Genomic DNA, 9,891 nt, shown 5'->3' on the forward strand with positions numbered 1-9,891 from the left:
ATACTCATCTGCCTTGTAAGTGTTTCTGCCAGGGTTAACAAGTATTTAAGATGCTGGTTTAAAGTAAATTTGATTTTATTATTTCTACTGTAATCTTAATTTTATTGTTTCTTAGATGTTTACCTTTCTAAAATGATCTGTTACCATTTTAATTTCCTTAATGGATGCCCCTATTTCACCATTTTAAATGAAATGAGTTTCTTCTGTGTTGTAGATGAAAATAGGGCAGAAAGAAAAAAGCTAAATGCCCTCATTTCCTGCCCCACACAAGTTTTCTTCCTATGTTTACTAGTTGATCGATCCATGGAGATGAAAAGCTCAAAACATTGACCTGAACTATTTCCCCTTGTGCCAGCTACATCCCTTTTTTAACACGGGAAGTTAGTTATCTGCTTGATTTTCTCCTGATTTTTCGAGTTGTGCAGCCTGACTTGTATCCTGTCCTCTTGCACTGCTCGAGGCCCCTCCAGCCCTGGAGGAAGCGGAGCTCCCTTTGGCTCCACATGCTGCGTGGCTGGGGTTTGGAGCCTATGGTCCACTTCAAGGCATCATCTCTTGTTGTTCATGTCCATAATTGCTGCTTTTTGTGTCTTGGGTACTTCTGCAGGGAGCTGGAGTACTGGGATTTCTTCTGGCTTCACCTTTTTTTGCTCTAACCCTTTAAGACCTTTTCATAGGCAAACGAATCAAAAGATCTGTTTGGTCTTTCAGTGATAGGAAAGGAGCTCAGTTTGACCAGGTAGCTAGTCAGATAAAGAAGAGGAGAAATTATGGCAATGATTCCCATCCTTTAGGAAGTAGTGAACAAAAGGGAAGAGGATTCTTTCTTAAGTAAAATTTATTGTCTAATTGTACATAGTAGCTCCTCCCCCCTTTCTTAATTCCTTCAGAATTAAATCCTTTGCCCAAGTGCTTGTTCTTTCCCTCCTACAATGGCAGTAAAAAGCAAAAGAATACATAAACTAAAAATTCAGCTTTGAGAAAAAGGCTGATAATGAAATATCTGCCAAAGAGCCTGCAATATGTGTCTGTCAGAGAAAAAAAGCAAACATTCTTACATTTGAATCTCTGAAATGTAACTGCACCAGACTAGTTGGGGAAAATTTGTTTGAAGATGTATTACGTTCCACGATCAAATGGAAAAAATGGCACCTGTCATCATATTTAGAAAACAGCTGGGTAACATGGCCAAGTGCCACAGTCTCTTTTCACATGGCCTTTATGCTGAAACCATCCAAGCTCCATTCTCAGCAACTGGAGAAACCCTGTGCCTTTAAATGGTTACAGAAACATCTACTTAGGGGCCAGCTCTTATTGCAGCAAAGCCTGCTTCTGATGCTTCTAATTAGCAGTTAATGGATTATACTTTACTTTTATAACCAACCCAGCAGGCACTCTTCTATAGTATTTTTCAGCTATTTTTGGTAGAAGATATATGCAATTGCGCTGCTCTTCATGCTTTCATTTTGAGCATGCAGAAAATATTAGAAATAAAGCACTATCTGAGATTATTTTACCACTCAAATGCTTAAAGTCTGATTATGCATTTACTAAATTCCTTATGCATTTCCTAATTTCCTATTTTCTTTCATCTGATATCTTAGAAAACCGTAATGGGTTAATTGCCCTAACTGATCTAGACTTTGATGCAGAATCTCCTAAATACATACTTATTGTTAATTAAAATATTTATATACCCAGTAAAAAGCGTGGTTTTTTTAGACTTGCAAATACAGCTCCAATATGTATTCATTTAGGAAAAAACCATTTTTCAAAGGGAGTCCAGTGTGGGTACATTCAGAAGTTTAGATGTGCTTGTAGAAACTAATGATTTTTATCCTTGCTTGGAATTAAAATAGCAATGAGGTTAGTAGCATTAAAGATTTGCAATCCTACATCTGTGTATGTGCCATACACATGTGGATATATATGTGTATATATTGTATATGCACAATATCCATAGTACGTATACCAACTTGGGCATGTGAATATAAATCTATGTTTAATAAAGTAAATTTCATAGGTTTGGGTTGGAAGTTTATACTCCCTCAGGGAATTATTTTGATGTCAGTTTGTAGCAGGAAACTTAGTTTGCTGAGACTCTCTTAGAACCTGCTCTGTTCACTAAGGCCACGCTTCCAGTAGGACAAGGTCTAACATCGGTTAAACTGGAACAGGAGAGGGAGCTCTCACAGCACGGGCCAGGAAAGGGGAGGATGAGGTACCCAAGCCTAGGAAAAGAGGGGTAGAGGCCACCAGCTGCAGGTGAGATGCACCCACCATCACTCTATTCCTAATTACTGTGATCCCTTCACCAAAGTGGATTCTCCATCCCTTACTTATGTCGCAAAAAAAAAAAAAAAAAAAAAAAAAAAGGAGTTGGCTTAAAAAGACAGGGAATGGCTTAAGCTACAGGTTAGTTGATGAGAAGCTCAATAAAACCGATCAATGTGCTCTTGCATCCCAGCCAACCATATCCTGGCTGCAGCAGGAGCAGCATGGTGAGCAGGTTGAGGGAGGGGATTCTCCCCCTCTCCTCTGCTCTGATGAGACCCCACCTGGAGTGCTGTGTCCAGCTATGGAGTCCCCAGCATGGGAGGAATGTGGACCCATTGGAGTGAGTCTGGAGGAAGCCACAAAGATGCTCAGAGGGCTGGAGCACTTCTCCTATGCAGAGAGAAGTTGGGGTTGTTCGGCCTGGAAAAGAGAAGGCCCTGAGGAGATTTTATAGTCTCCAGTACCTAAAGGCCACATGTAAGAATGAATGGGGACACACTATTTAGCAGAGTATAATGATAGGACCAGGGAGGATGGCTTTGAACTGACAGAGGGCAGGTTTAGATGAGAAATTAGGGAGAAATTTTTACTGTGAGGATGGTGAGACACTGGAACAGGTTGCCTAGAGAAACTGGATGCTTTCAGCCCTGGCAGTTTTCAAGGCTGGGTTGGATGGTGCTTAGAGCAACCTGGTGTAGTGGAAGCTGTCCCTGCCCATCAGAGTGGGTTTGGAACTACATGACCATGAAGGTCCCTTCCAACCCGACTGATTCCATTATTTGATGGTGTTATGACTTGCAGCAAAGGAAGTGCCTCCTGCAGGACTCCTGCTTTGAAAGCGCTGTACTTGCTGGGTACAAGACTGTAGAGCACTAAACTGGTATGGTCATGTTTGTTGAATGCAGTGAATTTCAAAAAGCTCTCCAGAAAAATATTATTTTTACACTATTATTTTTACAGAGCAAGGGCTAAAAATGAAAAGGAAGGGAAGAAAAAGGAAAGGTTGGATAGTGGTTATTATGTGAAATAGCTCCCTGACTGTGAGAGACATGGGCAACTTACTTTCCATCCTGGTGCTTGAGAAGGATGGGTTTGGGCTTTTCCTCTGTGGTAACATCCCAGAGGAGTAGGAGGAGGAGGCTGGCTGTGCAGGGGACGAAAAGCTGTTGTTCCCCTGCCCCTTGCAGTGCCTGTCTGCAAGTGCTGTAGGTGGGGAACAGAGGGATATCTGCTGGGCAGGGCCAGTCCCACCTTGTTCCTGGAGCAGGTCCTCACTGTTTAATCCATGTTCCCTTCCATTTTCTTCAGGACAGTGCAGCAGGAGACTACCCTGTTCTTGAATCAAGGCCATAGTTGAGCCTCTCTGCAGTTGTTTCGTGTTTGCTCAGTTGTAATCAGCAGAAGCTATTCTGACATGCTCAAATGTGCTGTTATGTTTCCTTTAAGAAATAATGAGATTAATGAATCTTTTTTTCCCTTAGCTTTGCTTTCTCCCTAAACTCCCGCAAGGTAAAGTCCATCTTTGTGCCTGCACTATCTTGTCCTAGTGCGCTGTCAATGGTGTTTGAGGGCTGCAGGATTTGCCTTTTCTCAGCTTGTGTCTGAAGTGTTGGTCAAAACATGTGGCTCCTTAGAGCTGCATTTCTGACCTCCACATTAGAGTAGTGAAGACAAGTCTGAGACACCTCAAGTTCAGTGGCAGCATCCCGAGATCTCCATCAGCCAGAGCTCTGGCATTGCCCCTCTGAGTTTCCTCTCTCAGCAGTTTTGTGCCAGGCAAGCCGAGCTTTGCAGTAGTTGAGGTTATTGAGGAGAACTCCATCCAGAAGAGTAAGGCTCCCTCAAGCAGAGTTTGGTTTGAGTTCTCAGAAGGTCAGCGTGGGAAGCTCCCCATAAAAGCTGAACTTTGATGTTGTCAGCCAAGACAGATTCAGAAGATTTGGGAACATTTCTTTTCCCTCTTTATAATTATGTGAAACGCGGGAGACCTGTGAATAGGGTATTTTTAGATTGTACTTTCACATATACAGTATCATAGTATGACAGCAAATTAAAATTCTTATCAAATCCTTTTTTTTTTTTTAAGAAATGTAACTCATAGTGGAAAGTTTGATAAAGAGCAGTGTGCTGCTTGGCACAGGAATTCTGCTCTTGTTACTAAATGAAACATCACTGGTTGCTCTCATTTAGATGAACACTTTTGGAAGTTCTTTTTTTTAAGGCTAGCGGATTGGACTTCTAATTTGAACTGCTATGGTTTATAATTAGAAACATTTCCAAACTTGTTTACAAACACCTGCACTTGACAGTATGTGTCTGCAATTTTAGAAGGACTCACTTGTCACTTCCAGTGGGGGTTGAGAGGGCATCTGAGTTCTTTGTGTTTGTACAGTTAGTTTCAGGACACTGGAACAAAAGTGCATTTTTAAAAATAAGGGTATGAGAATGTGATGTTTTGTGAGGGGCTTGCATGTACCTAATTAGCAAACAGGTGTTACTGAGTAATTGTGGATTATTTCAAAGTCAGTGGGATTCATTGTTAGTGGTCATTTGGAGCAAGATCTGAACTGGCACCCAAAGGAGAAATTCCAAGAACTAATTTTAGCAGTTGAGCCTCTCAATTGGAAAAGACGCTTTACAGGTTTTCTGTTTTTATCTGTGCTTAAGACATATTACTTTCTTGCCAGCTGTCCTTAAGAAGTTATTCAGAAAGAGTTTAAAATGACTTTTGAAAAAATGATTGCATTGTTATTTCATGTGGATTTGGAAGTGAATTGCTGAGTGTACAGTGAATGGTGGAGCATGACTCCCCTTGCTCCTGAGTGGGATGTGTGTGTTAAACAAGTCTGTATGAAACTTGTTTGCAGTGTGGTGAGTATCATACTATGTTACTCACTGGTCAAGTGTATCATCACATTAGAAGTGATCAAAATAATTTACCAAAATAAAAATCCTTTTGGCACTTTCCATCTGACTTTTAGCTGCATCACATAGGTTAAGAGTGTTGCTTATCAATTTCTAGTGTAATGAGAAAGGCTATTGTTGCTAAAAATGGATGCTGTGTGGGAGGGTGTCAGGAAGAACCCTCCAAACATGCTTCAAGGGTACAGCTGAACCAGAAGTAGTCAAAGCAGACTTAAGCAGTAGCGGCATAAGGTGTCCTATTGATTGCCTAATGCTCATGTTGTTCCTAATTAGTATGAAAAACTCTGGTTAATTAGACCAGCCTGTTTGGCTGTTGTGTCCTCTACCAGGAATCATGGTCTTAGAGAAACTCCAATATAGAAGAGAATAAAGAAGTCACAAAGCAGAATGATTTTCACTTTCTGCTGTTTTAGTGTCCATAAAAGCCTGGACCTGGATCCATTTGAGGAATCCACATTGATGTCAAAGGAGCATGTCCTCAGAGGTACTTACTCTATCAATTTCACTGAGAGTGGCTATAAGTGGAGTTAGGCACCTACATACCTTTGTGTATGCTTGTTCTTTGAAAGCAAACCTGCAGTGTGCAGTGTCTGTGTTGTGCTTGACCCCTCTGCAGGGCACACAGCATCACTCACTGGGGGGCTCTTCCAAAGCAATTGCTCAAAAGTAAACAAACAGATAATTATATAAAGCTTTTGGAGTATGATGCACAGGTCTGAAGAATTAGCTTTTGCCTTTTGTAAACCAGCTGTGCCTCATATCTGTGTTTCTGAATTCCTTTAAGAAGTACAGTTTTAACAAGCATTTACTTTCTGTAGCAAACAGGCTTTAAAATTTTTTTTACTTTTGAAACAAGTAGGCTAGCTAAAATTATGATGTTACTTAGATACTGCACAGCATAATTTCTTAGCTGCAATTAATAAATTGTGTTGTAACCATATTAGGCTGTTACCATGTTTGAAAATAACTTGAAACACAGCTTACAAGCTCCAGTGTTGTCAGGGTCCCAGTTCATCAGAGTTAGAAATATGCGACATTTTAGAAATGGTTTATGATTCAAATATGACCAGAGAAATTAGACTTAAGTGAAATTTAATGCTACTTCTTGCTTAATGAGAAATTTCTCTTTTTATGGTGAATTCTATCTAGAAATAGCTCTTTCATAACTGATGTACTGAGAGAAATGCCAATGTTTTCAGTTTTCCTCTATTTCGGTTTGCTCATGTCTGTTCTATGCCCACTTTCTTAAGTGTTAATATGTTTCCAAAAAGTTAGAGAAGGCTTGAAGGCAAGATCTATGCAAGTGTATAAAGATCCAATGATCCAGCAATGCCTTGAAAATGGGCAAAAACCTCTTTGATATCTGAAGTCTTGACTGACCATGAATTTAGTGGGAAGATTTCTCAGATGTACCTGATAAGTAAAAAAGACCTCTATGGAATATTTGTACAGTTATCTAACCTTCATGGGCCTGACCAGTTTGCCAGTGTGAATGTTTGGTGTACATGTGAAGTGATCTGTTCTCAGGATAACCTGCCTTGTTCCTATAGGGAAACTGCACGGAAAAGTCTTTGGGTGCATTTAAAATGATACGATCTTCCTCAGGAAATGGTAATTAAAGTAAATACAGGAGTCATGAATGGAAAGAAAATGGGCTTCAGAGTTCTGCTTTGATTCTTCTTGTAAAAAATTTCAGGTAAAATTATTGCTCCTCACTAAGAATCCCATCGTGTGATTGAGTACTTTGAGCCATAGCATGCACAGTATACCAGAATGATCTAAGAATTGAATTAATATCCAGGTAACTGGGCATATGAAGGTATGTCAAATACCATCACATACCACAGGAGAGGACTGTTGAGGAGGCAATATCTGGTTATGGTTAGAAATGAGCTGTGGATATAAGGGGACAGCTTGTAAATTGCCAGAGGGAGTTAATGTAGGTTCCCAGCCCATGAAGTCCCAGCATTGGAGTTATGCTTGCATCCCCAGGGCTGGAACACATTGCAAATCCCTGAGATGCAAATCCTTTGCCTGCGTCTCCCATGGTACATAGCTGTAAACAGGTCTTTGAAAGTCCATAAATATTTGTAAAACATGCATTTTCCATAGAAGTAATGACCTTAAAGAGGGACTCTGAGTATTACAATGGCCTATTGCAAATTATCTGTAACTTAAATTTTTGCTTTTATTTTTTATTCCTGGTACGTATGTTTTATGTGAGCAGCTTTTTCATGTTTCTTCAGTAATTCCATGCTGTAAAAATATGTGGGTTTTCTTCTTAAAGAAACTTATGTGCCAGTTGTACCTGAGCTGAAGGGTTGCCCAGAGCAAATGTGTATGAAGTGAAACTGCTCCAGGATAACCTGCCTTGGTTTAGGGGAGAGTTAATGATAAATTTATTTTCGTGACCTGTCCACCAAATATTTGTACACTAATTAGGTCCTATTTTGAGGGCAGAGCATGTGAGCTTGTAAGGAACCCCTTGTACAGGGTGAGAAGGGCAAGAGGATTTTTGTCCCTAGTAAATGCAAACCCCATCTTTTTTGTGTGGCATCACCTAAATATGTGCATTATTTCTAAGTAGTATGTGAATCCCGGGGCTCATATGGTGGCGTTTCTTAAATTGGCTCGCGGGAATAGCTGTAGCCAGCTCAGGTGTTCAAGTGTAGAGCGTTGGGGTAGAAGCTGAACTGAGTCAAGGCATAATCATGGTTTTAACTTTATATAATGTCTTTTGCAATATAGTAGAAAATGACCCTTATGACTAGTGGCAGGACCTGTTGTATAAGTAATCCAGCCATGGTGCTGGTTGGTATCTTGCTTTTCACTTGAACCTCTCTGCGATGCAGGTCTTGGAGGAGTGAGTGCCTGGTGCAGTCTCTGCCTGACTCCTTGGTAAGTCATTTAAGTCTATCTTTCTGTACAGTCACTTTCCAAACTGCTCAGCAAAAATAAGGAAATTTTTCATAGAGTGCTTTAAAAGAGAGCTGCTAATCAATTTTTCTTATTATTTTATGCCCTGTGATTTTTACACCACCCCCACCAGCTGGTTAATCATGCAAAAGCTGAACACTTCATTAGCCAGAACATGTTTGCCCATGGGCATTTCTGTAGTAAATTAGTTCTTTCTATTTATACAGGTAAGTCATGGCCAAAAGTCTTTAAGGTGCCAAAGGTAAGGGTTCGAATTAATTCTTTTTCTGAGTTTTCAAAAGAACTAGGTTTAACTTTGTGTGCTGTTGATTTGAAATTACTTTTGAAGTAAAGATAGTATGGGTAAAAGAGCATTGTCAGGCTGTTTAGAGATGCAGTGTGCCTCTCTGGATCTCAAATTTGGCTTTTGTAGTACAGGCTGCCTTAAAAAAAAACTAAAAAAGCCCAAAACACATACATGCACTCTCTCACATACACACACACACACATATATACACATACATGTGTATGTATATGCATAGTATCTTCATGCCGACTCTGCTTCTTTGAGTGGCATGTGGAATATTGACCTGTGTTTTTCATTTCTTACTCTGTGCCTTTTACACTATTAATTGAAAAAATGTGGTTTGCAGATGCTTTTTTGCCTCAAATCAATGGTACCCTCTGAAAGCCTAGTTTAGCTTGACAATGAATTTAGCTTTCAGGCTTTGGCCATTGCAATATTGTTTGAATGCCACCATTTCCTGCAATCAATGTAATTTTATATCTACTTGGAATAGAAAGTCAAGATGGTGATTGCCTTAATTTAACTCAGTGTTGTATTCATTAAGGAGCCGATCCCAAATTCCTTTCAGATCAAAGTCTGTCTTGATTTCAGTGGAACCTTTCGGCGCACAAGGTGTGCGGTAGCCTTCTGAAATGTTGTCATTGTGACTAGTGAATAAAAACTAAATGTGTTGCTAAATTTAGGCTGTTGCTCATGTCAGCTTCCTTTTCTAAATGACGGTAAGTGCATTCCATAAATAGTATGCCTCTTATGTTGTCATATCTCTTTGGCTTGCTTTGCAGTATTTTACAGGATATTTGCAAATGAATTTTGTATTCAGTAGGCAGGGGATGAAAATAACACTACTCACTGGGACTCCATTAACCCGCAGCTAATGAGGAACCATTTGGAGGGCTGGATGAGGGTAATTCAGATTAGCCTGCATGCCAGGCTGCTCTGCTCCCGCTCAGGCTCTGCCTGTGCCATGCTCCCTGTGCCGTGCTCCGGATGGACGGAGCGCGGAGCGGCGCAGCTCTGACACTGCCTTTGGCCAGTTCATTTTTCTGTGCTTCGGCTCCCCTTTTGGAAGGTAGGAGAGGAGAGGGAGGAGTGTGTGTGTGTGTGTGTGTGTGTGTACGCATAGAGAGGTGACAGTGATCTTGACCTCCATGGTCAGGTGTTTTGGGATGTAATGAAATACTCCTCAGACACTCCACTCATGCTCGCTGGTTGATAGCATTGTTACTTGTAGAAAAGGGTACTACATGGTGACAGTAAAGGTGGTCCAGACTGGCCCATAATTAATTTTATTTTCAAAATCTATATTAGTGACTGTCGTGAGGGCATCTGGGCACTTCACATCAATAAAAGAATCAATTTAAAAAATGTGTAGACCAGAACTCTGTGTTCGCTAACAAAACTCCTGTTCCCTGTTGCGACTAAAGGTCAGTCCAAGGCTGGCCAAGTGGGCAGGACTCGCATTCCTG

At 40.6% G+C, this 9,891-nt stretch overlaps 1 protein-coding gene across 2 annotated transcripts in view; it reads left to right on the forward strand.

Moving 5' to 3' along the window:
- Positions 1-8,048: 8,048 nt before the first annotated feature.
- Positions 8,049-9,891, forward strand: part of ESRRG (estrogen related receptor gamma) — a 338,080-nt gene continuing 336,237 nt past the window's right edge. Inside the window, exons 1-2 of one of the 2 annotated variants that reach the window (XM_031059383.1) lie at positions 8,070-8,100; positions 8,346-8,380. The gene's annotated coding sequence lies outside the window, so the exon portion shown is untranslated. Of the gene's footprint in view, positions 8,101-8,345; positions 8,381-9,891 lie in introns of both variants that reach the window. The other variant, XM_031059386.1, reaches the window with a different exon arrangement.

Source organism: Geospiza fortis, unplaced genomic scaffold (assembly GCF_000277835.1).
Source record: "Geospiza fortis unplaced genomic scaffold, GeoFor_1.0 scaffold41, whole genome shotgun sequence".
NCBI lineage: Eukaryota > Metazoa > Chordata > Aves > Passeriformes > Thraupidae > Geospiza > Geospiza fortis.